The sequence below is a fragment of the Trachemys scripta genome, chromosome 7 (genome assembly GCF_013100865.1).
Source record: "Trachemys scripta elegans isolate TJP31775 chromosome 7, CAS_Tse_1.0, whole genome shotgun sequence".
Taxonomy (NCBI): Eukaryota; Metazoa; Chordata; order Testudines; family Emydidae; genus Trachemys; species Trachemys scripta.
The window spans coordinates 73,151,286-73,166,867 of NC_048304.1; positions in this window are offsets into that span (position 1 = coordinate 73,151,286).

A 15,582-nucleotide genomic window follows, 5' to 3' on the forward strand; every position below is an offset into this window, starting at 1 on the left:
TGAGACACACAATTCTCACCAGATGGCAGTAATCTTGAAAGATCACTCCAGAAATTGTACCACTTTTGATCCATCCAGGACCGCCGGGCGGGGGGGGGGGAAGTGGGGCAATTTGCCCCAGGCCCCGGGCCTCGCAGGGGCCTCGCAAGCCCTGGCCCGGCGGTGGTCCGGGTCTTCAGCAGCATTTTGACAGCAGGTCCTTCAGTGCTGCAGAAGATGCGGAGCGACTGAAGGGCTCCCGCCGCCAAAATGCTGCCGAAGACCCGGACCACTGCTGGTTGAGCACAAGCGCCGCAGCTCCCCCGCTTTGCCCCAGGCCCCCTGAATCCTCTGGGCGGCCCTGCCATGTTCTCTGCATTTGATACTGAAACATTTGATTATGGGGATCCACATATTTTGTACTAAGTTTCTAAATAGTATTAAGACTGACTATATCTTGCTCTCTCTCTCTCCAAACACACTTCATCTATGATAGTGATAACCTTGGGATAAACTGCATTCATCATGCATGTTTGGTTGCCTCACCTGCACTTTGTCCCCTAGTACATCTCTGTCAGAAAATATTCCAAATCTTATCATGAAGTCTATGGCATTCTAAGCTTCTAACAATTTTTTATAAAATCTGTCCCTAACACTTTTTATTGTCCCCTCCCGTACCAAAATATGGATTCGCTCCTCAAATTACATTGATACTAAACAAGTCAAATTCAGTTCTAGAGTAAGGGTTTAAAGTGCAATATACTCTGAAGAATGACTATATATAAACAGCACCATCTTACTCAAAAAATCTGACTGTCAATACACACAGCTCATGTGCTGAGCTCTGACTGCTCTCTTTACTCTCATTGACATTGCAGAGCCGACATAGCTAAGAGAACCAAACATTCTTTTCCATTTAAAACACTATTGTTTTCTAAGTTATAATCAATCACACCTGTGAAACCCTACTGAAGTGAGTAGTGCTGTATCAGTGTTACTAAACGTTTAATTTGACCGCAGCACCTTTATTATGGTGATAGTGCATGAGATGCAAAAAACCCAGTTTTGACTCTGAGCCCAGGTTAGAGTGATCAGACAGCAAGTGTGAAAAATCGGGACAGGGGTGAGGGGTAATAGGAGCCTATATAAGAAAAAGACCCAAAAATCGGGACTGTCCCTATAAAATCAGGACATCTGGTCACCCTAGCCCAGGTACAGATGCCATGTGGGGATTGGGGTTAACATGTTAACGGAACACATTTGAAACAGAAGTACTCGAAGACATAACATACAGCCCTCTATTGTCATCAGTATAGTGTCACTTATCTGTCTTTCAAATATTGACCCACTCTGAGAACAAACTATCAGGGTTAGAAACAGGAACTTTCCACCAACAGAAAGCCAAGAATCTTTCTTTGCTAATAGAATGAGATTTGTTTGGGGGCTTGGGAAAAAACACACATAAGATACTGGACTTTTTAGAACACAACATACATAGAAAAGCTATTTTAGATCATTCCTAAGCTGCCTTTATTGCATTTTGTTTTGGGATGGGAGTTTTAAAAGAACTCAGTGTTGGCCTAACGCTCCTGCCACCGAAGCGGAGATTTTTACCACAACTTCCAGAGACAAGAGTTAGGTCAACACTGTGCCCTTTGGAAGTTCCCTCCCTTAGTTATTCCAAGATACCATAGAGCTGGATATCTAATACTAAGAGAGCCTCTCTTTATGGATGGAGAGATGTGATGAATAGGACAGAAACAGAAAAAAAAAACCTTTTTTTGTACATTGTGACTTATACAGAAAATATGGTGCAATATAAAGGTTTGATACTAGTATATATGGAAAGGGTATGCTGACTAGAGATGTATGAATGTTTCCATTTCCTCCAGTAGGTGAAGGAAGCCTTGTGAAACAAGTGAAAGTGCCATAAAAGTTATATAACTGATTGTGTTTTAATCTTAGGGCAGAATCAATCTATTATTTTACAACACTGTTATCTAGAAATCCACAGCAGCTTTATTTAGCTAGTTATGTCACCCTGGTAGTGACTGATAGTTAGCTGTGCTCATTTTTAAACTCATTGTTGCTCTGTAAATTGGAAAAGTGTGCTGCTAACATTAAGTTCTCAAAAACAGATTAAATAGATACATTATGAATTCTCTGCAGAATTTGGCAGGAGGCAAGGAGAGAGTGTATTACAGATTCAACACAATCTCGTAAAAATTCTTGCACATTTCCAGTATCCCTAGTGATTACTTTTCATATTCTATATCAATAACTTTTTGTGGATTATTTATTCTACATAAATGTAATGTTCAACACAAAAACTGGCTATAATTCACATAATTAGAGAAAGAATAATGATGGCAGAGCCTACCACCTATTATAACAAATCCAGACAGCATTGGTTATGGGCATATTCTTGTAATGCGCATTCCTCTCCTCCAACTATTCTTAAAATCAGTCAGGAAAGTGGTATTTTATGAAGACCTTACAGCAGTGGTTCCCAAACTTGTTCCGCCACTTGAGCAGGGAAAGCCCCTGGTGGGCCAGGCCGGGCCGATTGCGGCTCCCAGTGGCCGCGGTTCGCTGCTCCAGGCCAATGGGAGCTGCTGGAAGAGGTGGCCAGTACGTCCCTCGGCCCGCGCCGCTTCCAGCAGCTCCCATTGGCCTGGAGTGATGAACCACAGCCCCTGGGAGCTGTGATTGGCCGCCGAACCTGCGGACATGGCAGGTAAACAAACCGGCCCAGCCCGCCAGAGGCTTTCGCTGCACAAGCGGCAGAACAAGTTTGAGAACCACTGCCTTACAGCAATGGATTGTTGTAAAATTTTGCTCCATGCCTTCAAAATCAGCCCCTGATTACAGAGTAAATCTGTTAAAATTAGAACCACTCTTGCCACAAATGGAGAATATATACCTGGGAAATGAAAAGAAAGAGTTCTATAATAGATCTAGGCCAAGATTTTCAAAATGATGAATAATTTTGGGTCCCCAACTGGAGACAAGTTAAAGGGACCTGATTTTTAGAGGTTGGGTGCTCAGGAATTTCTGAAAATCAGGCACTTGTAAGGTGTCTCAACTTGGCAGGGCCAGCTCCAGGCACCAGCCTGGCAAGCAGGTGCTTGGGGCGGCTGCTCCGGAGAGGGGCGGCACGTCCAGGTATTCAGCGGCAATTCGGCGGACGGTCCCTCACTCCCACTGGGAGCAAAGGACCTCCCGCCGAATTGCCGCCGCAGATCGCGATCGCAGCTTTTTTTTTTTTTGGCTGCTTGGGGCAGCCAAAACCCTGGAGCCGGCCCTGCAACTTGGGCACCTAAAAATTACTAGTTAGTTTTTAAAATCTTGATTCCATTTTGTGTCAGCATTTATTAAAATATATTATGAAAGGCTTCATAAAGTCTGTCAATAGATCGTGCACAGCACTACAACTTCAGGGCACCGAACTCTTCTTTAACACCAGGACAGATGTATGTATGTTTTATACCAAGAGGGTGGTGTGATTTTAATTTACTTATAAGATTTATTCCAGTAGAAGGCTGCTATATCTAGGTTCTTAACTCTATTTAAGCCTATTACAGACACCCTGACTGTAACCTGCAAATTCCCTGACATACTGCTCAGGAAGAATTGCCTGAGAGAGGCTACAATTGTTATTAGTAATATCATATGGCAAACATTCAAGAACTTTCATTGCAATTCAAGTGGCAGCAGCTGTGATCAGTTACTGACTGCATGGGGGGGAAATACCGTACATCAATATTAGAAGTGCAGAGTGCATCTTCATAACAAAGTTCTGTTGTAGTCACCCATGATAGAAAACTACTATACTCAAATGTCTAAAGAGATTCCCTTTTTCAAATATCTGACATTCCTTTATTTTAGAGCTGGGCGGAGTAAGCAATTAAAATAAGGAGATAACAAAAATAAATTGGTATGAACTGATTTATCGTATCCTGAAATCATATAATAAAAGTTTGCCCATTTTTAACCATACTAATATTTACAGTTGCGTTACACAAGATAAGGAGGATCTATCTGAGGATTTACATTCTAATATTATGAGGCCTGGTAGCAATTTCCCCTCTCAAAAGAAACTGGTCATTAGCTGTAATGATTAGCATCCATTACTGCCAGGGGATCAAAACCCCTAAAAGGCATTGACAAAACAGGATTAGCTATAGTAAAAAGCTTAGAGGCTCAGGTGCCTGGGACAAGGGCCTCTTGGGCAGGGGAAATTAAAGAGAGGAGACACTGGTGAGGAATATAGGGAGTCTCTGGATCACAGATGATCTCATACACGAATTTTCTTTGACAAGGCTTTCCCAAGTTCTGTAAGCAACCAAGACACATAGGTACCTGAGATGGTTGCAGAACTGGGCTAGAGAGCCCAATTTTTAAATATTTAAGAACTTTTAAAAACAATCATAATTTAGGCTTTCACATACTGTATGGCACTTTGCACCGACTGTGCTAGCCACAGCTGTAAGCTGGTAGTCCCTCTCTTTTAAATGCTTTGGCTCTTCTTAATAATACCCCTGATTATCAGACATAGGTCATCAAGTGGAGTGGATAAACAATGTCACATGCATGTAATGAACACATACTGAGTATGCACTTCAATAAGTAGGATTATTTTCAACTGTGCTAATTTGTAATACGAGTTCATCATTCTCAGTTATCTCAACTATCACTTTGCCCTGTAGTTCTGCAGAATCGGCACATGGCCAGTTCTGCAACTGATGGTCACTGTTTTGATTAATCAACCATATCATCCAGAATTAACAATAGCAAAGACACTAAAAAATTAAACCCACAAAACAAGAGTTTTGGAAGGACAGAAAACCCTTCATGTTTTGAGGCATAAACTAGCCTCTAATGAGAGTTGGGAAGAAATGTTCCCCAGGCACAGTTTATTCCATAGCTGCTTGTCCCAGCATTTCTTGCATCTTGCTCCAATGCAGCTACTACTTGCCATTGTGTGAGGCAGGATAATAGGCTAGACGGGCCAACCAGTATGATCTGGTACAACGTTTACTATGTTCCTATCCATTTTGCCTGTTTTTCCTCTGTGATCATTATGAGAGTGCAAGAAAAAAAAAAGTGCCCCACATTAGAGTTCTTTGCACAGAGCAAGAATGTTATAAAGGCACTCGATGAGTGCAATACAAAAGCCTAGTAAGTAACATATAAGTAAGCTGATCAGCCGCATCTGTTACTTCTTATCAGCTATACAAGGGTTAACTCCAAGCAAGTTTGGTATGATTTCCAACACTAGCCTCCTGTTCCTCAGCCTGGCTAAAGTGTGGAATGTCAGACAGACATCTTGCTTACCCACTGACAGAGCATCAAAGGAAGAAGCAGGAGAGCCTGAGTCATTCTATATCAAGTGAAGTAGTGTCTGGGAATACTCCAGGAAGGAAGAAGCAGGAGAGCCTTCTATATCAAGTGAAGAAGTGTCTGGGAATACTCCAGGCTCCAGCAAGAGTCTCTCTCCTCCGACTGACTCCCCAAAACAATGACATATCAGGGAAACCCTGCTTATAGTTTTACCTTGCCATGGCGTAACATGAAAATAGTTATTTTGTGGAAAAAATGAATGGGTTTCTATATTTACTGAGTTAATAAAAATATGCAATCAAATCAGGAAGACAAGTTCCGTACGTCCATAGTTTATTTGCCCAAAGCAAAACCACACAAATGGAGATGATATTCATGTGATAAATTAGCATACGGACATTTGACCACCTTGGCTGACCTCTGCTCATGAATCCAGGGTTGGCCTGTAGTACTCACCTGGGGATTTACTACACATGGATATGACCAATACATTCTGCCCTTTATGCCCCCCCCATGCATACATACATTCCCACACACCACACCCTGGAGCATTGCCAACCCCACATGTTCAAAAATCATGAGTCAGGTCTCAAAAAATTATGATATATTTTAAATCTGATTATTCTGAAATCCAATAAAAGTTGCATTCTTTTTATTTGCCTCCTGCCTTTAGAGCATTTAGGGTTCATGTTTTCAAGCTTTTCTCCGCAACCATGAAGGCTAACAACTTTTTTTAAATAAAAGCTAGATGCTCATGTAATAAGCTGATTTCAGTAGATGAGGTTTTAAGAAAAACATGAAATATTGTGAGAGTGAGATGACCTAGTACTATACTCACAGTGAAAGCTCTGCTGTCTACTGAATTTACATATTAACATACAGTCTCTAGCCTATACAATAGACTAAAGTTACACAAAGCAGAGACTTAATCTAATTGCCACTTTTATTTAAGTAGGAATATCTTGCTACTGATGTCCAGTTAAATGTCAGCACACAATAGCCCTTGTGGGTATAGCATTTTTCTGTTTCTTAAGGATTTCAACTCTTTAATGCACAAACATGACAGTGACCAATACCTGGCTTCCCAACCACCATGCAGGATGATTTAAAAAAAAAATATTACAACTCCTTAACACTGGGTGCTACTTAAAATCCAACTGACATTCAAAGTCAGCCATCAAAAATATAGCACAGCAAAAATGTATAGACAGATGCAAATTAAACTGAAAGGCATCAACAAAGTTTGTAACCCTTGTCCTCCACACACTCCAGCCCCACCCCAGTCTTTCCAGGCTGACCTTGATGTAAGTCTGGACACTGCCCAGAGTTCAACACTCTGGCTCAGATCCTCTGATGAGCTCCACCTGGGTAAATCCCATTGCAAGGTCAGGGCCATAGGCCCCAGTCCCCAAGAGAGAACCACACAGATCAACCCCTGCACCTACTGACTTCAACTGAACACTGTGCAGACACAACGATCCACCCATCTCAGTCTTTGCAGGATTGAGGACTTGCAAACTCTGAGTCAGGGACCTATGTTTTGAGATTGCCTGCAGGGCTGCTCCATGCACACAAAAAACCAATAGAAATAAACAATAATAAAAGTCATGACTTGCTGCTGATAGTGTAATGAAGAAAGCAGGAAGCCAAACTAATATAATTTGTTTACAGAAGGCTGCATACAACCACCCAATGTCTTGCATACCTAGCCCACTCCACTCCAAGAGGTTAGATGACTGAAACATTTAGATGCATGTGTAAATTAATATTATGCTTGCTTTAAAATACTCTGATAATCCTGCAGGGTTGTTTATTTTTCTCTTTGTTTTGCTGCTAGCTTGGAAGTTTAACAGCAACAGTAAAAATGGAAAGAAAGAAATTTGATCTGACCTGATGTCATGATCTATCAAAGTCCCAAGTTCAACATTAACTTCAGGACTAGCATTTCTTTGGCTAGTTGAGCTTGAACATGACAGTGATAAGGTGGCAAACTAAGCGACAGAGTGTGCCTTGCGTTCTATACATTTAGAGCTCTTTGTCACACAGTCCAGTGACAGTAGTCCTTGGAGAGGCTCACATGATATCATGCTGGGCAGAAGGACAGCAGTTGTTTTTATAAATTGCGATGGGTGGTGGCAGCAATGACACTGGAAATATAAAGGAAAGAGATAGGTGGTGACCCAGAATTTCACCAGACAGCCGGGGAAGCCAATGCTTACTTACTTGAAAGATGCCACACCAAATAGGTCAGTGGAGAAGCTGTTTATCCTCTTATGGATGAAAAAAGTCCTGTCTCTTTCACAAACCCAGTGTCATCAGTATTATAGGTGGCAGATGGACTAGATACCCCAATAGGTTCTCTCTCTCTCTCTGGCTCTCATATTTTCCCTCTTTAACTCCTATACCACAGTCTTTAATGGTCTACACACAAAAAAGAGGAGGAGGAAATGGCAGGTTTCCAGCGTTCATGAGCAAGCCTCTATCAACAAGTAACTATGCACAGTAAGAAAAATTCAGGACGCAACCCATTTAGACTTTGAGGTTCCAAAAGTTGATTAAAGTTACTCTAAGTACCAACATGGAGCAAAAAGAAAATAGATTTTAAAATTATGAAAAGGGATGAGGATTGTGCAGTGATTAGAGAAAGGAAATGGGAGCCAGGACTACTGGTTTCTATCTCCATGTCTGGATCACTGACTCACTGTGTGACCTTGAACAAGTCACCCACTCTCTGTGAGACTCAGCTTACCTATCTGTAACATGGGGATAAGATAAATACATCATAGTGGTTTCGCAAGGCTTAATGTATGGTTGCAAAACACTTTGAAATCCTTGGATGAAGGATGTTAGGAGACAAGTATTTTTATCTTTTAAAAAAAAGTACCTTGCTTGAAATAATTCAGTAGTTTCTTCCTTATAATGAACTTTCTGCCACATTCACAGAAAACTATCTGATCAGAAATGGTTAAATTCTATTCACTCCTTACACTAGCATCAGTGCAAACCATCCCCTTCCTCAGACTCCCAGTGTTAGGTCAGAGTGGTTAATCCAAAGGATTTCAAATAGGTAAAGCAAGGATTAGCTGAACAGTAATATTGTTTCATCATAGATGACAATTTCTCCAATAAGAAAATGCCAGTATAAAAAACAGTTGTCTTCAAATGCCTTTCCCATCAGATGCCACGGAATAAGCATTTTACTTACTGCTGGGACTGACTTTTTAAAACAAACAAACAACTTTTATCTGTGCTGGAATAACCTTGTTCCAGCAAATAAACCAGAGGCAGGATCTATTTGCTGTACATCATAATTATACTTGAATATAGGTCAGTTTTATGCTGCTTGCACCCTATTTCATAGCTACATCCTCACTTGGTGACATGTAGCACTCCTGTTCAAGTATGCAAGGGTTTACCACAAACACACACACTGGTACAAAGGGTGAACTATGATGTAATATTTTATCATAATTTGAGTCATGCTGAATTTATTGTCCATAAGAACAGAGCTGTGGAAAATCATCAGAATCTGGAGACTTACTTATAGAGATTCACTCACTTACTAGCTTTTATTCTAGTATGCTAAACTCTTCACAAGTACCGATAACATGGCAGTAGCAGTACCTTTCTGCACTGGCAGAGACTGAGCAATCTCTGCCCAGAGGGGAGAAGTGAGTGTGCATCTGTGCAAGGGAATGTTGAACTGGTTTGAAAAGGAGTTATAAGAATAGTTACGTAAATATAGTTTAGTCTACCCAATTGATGTGCAGTATCATTCAAAGGGTTCATTCCTCTGAAATGTTGTGAGTCACATGAAGTGACCTAACTATGTAAGTGTCTATGCTGCAAGATGTAAGTCACCCACTACATTGATACAATAACTCCACCTCCACGAGAGGCATAGTGCTTAGGTCAATGTAGTTAGGGCAATGCAGGGTCCGTGTAGATACTGCGTTACTTACATCACCTGTTGTCTGTCAGCCCTGAGCGGGGCTGACAGCTGGAGCCCTTCCTCCACCCCTCCCTGGCGCTGACAGCCCAAGCTGTCAACCATGCCGGGCTCAAGCTGTCAGTGTCCCACTTCAGTCGGTGGAAGCGCTCCTGGTGAGGATGTGCACCACCAACAGAAGGAGCACTTGTGGACCTGAACCACCCGCTATAATTAGTGCAGTGGCTGTATGTCGACTTAACTTACGTTGACTTAATTTTGTAATGTAGAGAAGCCCTAAGGCTCATTTGAGCTCCTAAGAACATAAAGGTTTTACTCTTTGGCTTAACTCAACTAGAACTACAACAATTTGACCTTTTCAGATGGGGTACATATCCAAACAGAGTAGGTATCTTATGCTTCTTACTTATGATTACTTTGAGTTCTTTTAATTAGATTTATTTGGGAAGTTACTGTGGACCATTTTCAGAGACAAGAACAATTAATCTGTTCTCCCGGAACAGAGAGAAGAAGGCAATAGCGTAGCTAGGGGGGTGCAGGGGAAGCAGCTGCTTCCCCTCAGCACATTTTCCAAAAGTGGCGCCTTAGTTAGGGGTTACTATGGCGCCAGCAGGCGGGGTTCACGTTCCGCTCTGAAGCTTGCCCTGCCGGACCGGCGCTGGGCCCCTGCAGACAAGGGGGGGCAGCACAGTCGGAGGAGCCATGGGGATGGGGCGGCATGGCTGGAGGAGCCATGGGGGGGGTGCCGCAGGGGTGGCACGGCACGGCCGGAGAAGTCGGGGGTGGGGGAGAAAGGTGCAGCGCAGCTGGAGGAGCCAGCCAGGGGGGTGGCGCGGAGTGGCCGGAGGAGGAGCCAAAGGGGCGTGGCCAGAGGAAGAGCCAAGGGGGGGCACCTTTTTAATGTTTGCTCCCTTTGCTCTTAGAACCTGGCTACGCCACTGGAAGAAGGGATGAAAAAATGTTTGTACTGGACCATTTAGCTGAAGCTGTGGGATGGAAGAGTGTCCATCCTCAAAATATCCTACAAAAGACTGCCTGCAATCAATCAAGAGCACTGAAAAAGCCTGAACGACAAGGTGTGGCAACAACTGGAGACCATAATTTGCAAGCATGGTATCAGCATTGTTCACAGGATGTCTACTGAGGAGAAGCTACTGTATTTTAGGGATAAATATATCTCCCATTCTGTGGGAACAGGTGTGTTTCTCCACTGCTTGGCTGATCTGAAGACAATGGCTTATCTCAATTGATTGTTCAGTCAGTTACAGAATCCTCCACTTCTTTATTACCATCTGTTATAAACATCAGAAAAGCAAATTATGAAGCATAATGATAGAAAGTGTTATGAGCCCTAAAGAAATTCATTCCAGCTCATGAAGATTAAACATTTCAAAATTAACATCAGCTTGGGTAAAAGAAGATACCTTGCCCACCTTTATTATATCAAATAACTATAGGTGACCATCTGAAGAATCTGCTATTAAGCACTGCTGGTGACAAGATACTGTTCCAGAGGAAAACTGGTCTATTCCACTATCACAATTCTTTGGATTTTAAGCTATTTGAACAAGAATTTTCTTGTCTCCTTAATTTTGGGCCTTTGTCCAACATTTGGACAATGGCATGTTTGCCATTCATGATTTTATGTTGCTTCTTAACCCTAACACTAAAATGGGATAATCTATACATGGGTTATTAACATTTTGTTTCATAAGTTAAATTTTTTTTCTTTTGTTGGTAGAACTTGCACCACTTGTTGAAAAGGGTTAAGACCACAACCGCTAGATAATGCATTAACCAGAGAACTTCCCCCCTACATTCTACATTAAGATCAAGTCAACACACACAAAAACAGTAAAGTCTAAGTGTATCTTCCCAATTTGTCAGTCACACCCCAAAACCATATAGTTTGTTACTTCCATTATATTATGGACTTCAGTGCGATGATAGTCCAAATAATTCAGCAAGACAACTTTCAGGATACCACAACATAGTGCATCAGGTATCAAAACCTCTCTTTGAAAACAAGTGCTTTAAGAACTAAAGAACGGGGAGAAGGCCACAAATAGGAAAAGTCTTTTCCTCTGACAGAATTAAAAAAATCCATTAAAGATACAGTACATTCACCCTATCCTAGTTAGACACATGTTTTGCAGAAAATGATGAGCAAAGATATCTTTTAGAGTAGGGTGCCATTTTAAAAGTAACAAAAAATATCTTGGTGGGGTTGCACATTTATCATCTCTGATTTCCAGGTCAAAAGTTGCTTAGCAGATAAGTAAAAAGATGTGATCCTGCCAATTCAAAACAGGCAAGCTAGGTTCTTTCACTACCATGCATTACTGATAGTAAAAGATTCTGCAGGCCAAATTAAGGCCTTATTTACCTCCATTCAACCCCATTCCATTCAGTTGATTACACAGGTGTAGAGTCACTGGAGTTTAATTGGTAAACATTTTGCACAAGGAGAAAGATTCCAGCTCATTCCTCTGTGCTGTTAGCGCTACCGCACAAACAGGAGTAACGCCATCTGTCTGAGCAGATGTGACTTTAAATACACACAAAGAAACATACTGGTTGAGTAAGAAGGTGCTATTTTTACAGTCCCTTTTCAATGCAGAACTGCGCTTTAAACCAAAGCACTAATAGTTAACGAGTATGCTCATAGCATTGCTCAGGCTGAGATGTCTGCTGGTGTCAACCTCATTTACACTTAGCTTGTCCCTAGTCCCATTTCCTAATTGAGTAAGGGATTACTTAAAACAGGTTCACAACATGGCTTCTGTTTAATTAATAGATGTTTCTGTTGCTGAAGGAGCTCCTTCTGAATGGAATTTTTCTAAGATCTAGCAATTTAAAAACAAATCGAAAACATTCTTCCTAGGTAATTCTTCGCTTAGAGCTGCACGCAATAGTGTTTCTAGATTAGGTTAATTTAGTCGTTTTAACTCAGCCTTAAGAATTATGGCATCAGTGGTCTCAGCCGAAGCGTGGTTTAACATCTTTCCACTCCACTGCCCCTTCAACATATCCCTCCCCATTCTCAAAAACAGTTGAGGTCACAGAAGTGTAAAATCAATGGTTGTTGGTTTTAGACAATTTTCTTGTTAAAAATATAGCTTGTCACTGAAATGACTCTTGTAAAAAACAAAAATAATATTTAGAGTTCATTGGGGATTCAAACCTTTCAGAATTTGCAAATTACGTAGAACAGCTGAGCTGCTAGGAAAAAACAAAAGCCCCTTTCACATAACTGGCACAGATTTGCTGTAATGTATGCAAGATTTATACATACACCTTTATGGTATACATCATAATAGCTTCAAAAGAACCAGCAGCGTACACTGTGAATCTACATTAGGACAGCTACATAAGATTAGTGACATGTTTCAGTCTATTATATGCCAAAATATTAAACCCCAACCTTGATGATCACATGCAACTATTCCATATATACTCAATATCTAACTTCAAGGGAGACTGTCCACATGACCTCAAATCAATTTTAAAAATATGAAGTTGAAGGCAGTGTCAGGCACTATTTATTATCGTATGGTTTTCTAGAGTGGCCATCAGCATAATATCTAAGTCCACATTTCTACCCTTCAAAGTCCACCTGCCAATTTTCATAATTTTACAATCACGTTTTTTTCTATTTTAGTGTCCCTTACTGCTGTGCAAAGCACTCATACAAAGGAGGAAACTGACTGTATAAGGAAAAATAAAACTGACTATACATGTACTGTTGTCAAATGCACCAAGCAAAATGAAAAAGAGAAATAGTTTTTCCTCTGACTTCTTACAATTACACTGATCTTGTGACAACAAGCAAAAAACCAAAACAAACCACAAATAAAAATACAATTTTTAATTCAAATGTATCCCTTAAACCAATAAAAACCAGGGGAAAACAAAACAGAGTTAAGACTGAACATAGTATCTTCAATTCACCATGTTGTTTGTAATTACTGGAAGATGTCTCTGTGGATTGAGTGATCTCTCATGCCATGTATTATATAACATTTTGTAATGTTCAAGCACAAGAAGGTGGCCCTAGACTAAAGTTTTAGCTTTATCTCTGGAATCTCCCTGCTGTAGTGGATTTAAGTGATGCTTTACATGTTGTGACTATAAGAGGTTTTGTTTTTAAGATTCTAACTACAGGGAACGGCAGCTGAGAATGCAACCTGTTTACGTAAAAAAAAAAAAAAAAAAAAAGGAGTTAGCAGAAAGGGAAAGAGGAGGAAACCCTTTGCTGTTCTGCACAGAACTAACCCAGCATGCAGACAGGTGTAATATCATCTCATTAATGCACCAAATGCCTCTGCCCATCTGGACATTTTAAAGCTACACCTGATTTGTGCTATTTTATCATCGCTGCTAACAGAGGCAAAATTAAGCTTTAAACTGTACAGAGTGATAAGGAAGATTATTTATATTGCCTACTTTGATGCCTCGCCTCCCGCCCCCGCCCAGCTCTTATTTTTCAAATTGATTTTGACTATTTGAAAACAAAAACTTAGCTTACTATAAAAAGGGTAAATATATTTCTGATGCTTTAACCTGGCACTATTATCTAATGAATGAATAATCTTATTAATAAGCACAAATAAAAAGCCCAAGGACATTATGTACAAGTGATTGCTCTTAATGTTTAAGCATTTGTATGCAATTATCAAATAAGAAATTAAACCTTAGCTATAATTCCCCTGAGAGTAGTAACAAAATACATCCTAATGAAAAGAACACACAGACCTTAAAAAAGTCAACAAAAGCCAGAACATAAAAATTAAAAATTAAAAAGACACTTCTTAAATCCTGTTTTGTCTTATTGCAGAGGTCTTTGACCATTGGACAAACTGTTGCCCTAATCCTGAAAATGTTTACCCACATGATTAACTTCCAATGGGATTACACAAGTGCTTAAAGTTAAGTTTATGCCTAAGTGTTCACAGGCTCAGGACCTTAACCATCACCTTTGCAGGTAGGCACAATACAAAAACTGGAGTTTTGCATCAAATGGTTACTTTGTTTAATACATAGATTATTGACAAATATATATTTTTTCTATTTACAGTATATGTTCTGCCTTGTTTATGTACCTCCCCATGTTTTAAAAAAATAAGTTCTTATACAATGACTCTCTAGTCCCAGTCAATATTTCATGTGTAATCCTCTAAATAAAAATAACCTGCTTGTTTCTCTTCATCTCTTTCCCCTAATCCATAAAATGCACTGAGTACAAGTTTTTAATTTTAACATGGGAACTTATGAGCTAGATGATGCACACAAAACACAATTCCCTATTGCAGACTCGGACTTCAACACAGCAAAATAATTGCCCCCCATTTGAGTTTTGTTAAATCAATTTGTACCTGGCTTGAGACTTTTGCAAACCAGGTTACAGCTCAGAGCAAATTTTTAGTCAGTCATTCTAAACAGCTGAAGACAAAAAATACCACTAAAGCTCTGATGGATCCTTTACCTAGGGCAGCAACGGAGAAAATAAAGCTGATAACATCATTTAGAACAATGGTATAATGCAAGTGTGGAGCAGTGATTTTTTTCAGGTTGCATTTGCTGTTGTGTGCTAATTTGCTGACAGCATCAAAAATGTATGCGATGACCACGTGGTACAGTGCTGGGAATGTTGTTCTCTGATGGAATATTACAGCAAAAACACCCAAGAAATAAGAGTTAGTAAAACCACTCTACGACTTATCTCCTCTTCCTTTTAGCAGAGCTTTTTTGGTATCAAAACAGCAAAACACACACAAGAGAGTTGGATACAGCAGCTGAGCATCCCTACAACCCAAAGTGTTGGGGGGAGAAACACCTAATGTATTTATTTTCTTTTAAAATCTCCAAAATACCATAGAACACACAGAGATTAAAGGACAAAAGACACACATTTTAATAAGATCTTTCAGGCATTTAGCATGGAAAGAGAATCACCTTTTGCAGAGCTGGATGAGATCTGTTTAAAACTCGAAACAAATACCACCTCTGAGAGGTCCTCCTCTCTTTTTGGGAAAAAAATAAAACTCTGAAGATTAATTACTATTTCAGTTTTAATCACTGGATTTAGGTCTCCCTCCCAGAGTCCAGCTATCATCAGCCCCCAGCACAATACTCACAGAACTCTGGGTCTGTCTCTTTGCAGCTCCTCTCACTTCCATACAATTTGCTTTGTTATTCTCCAAGACATGCCTTTAAAATGAAAAGATCTCATTGTAATAGAAGAAGATAAGAGAACATGTACCTCCTGTGGTCCTTACCTTCCCCCTACTCAGAGAGGTTTTACATCCAGC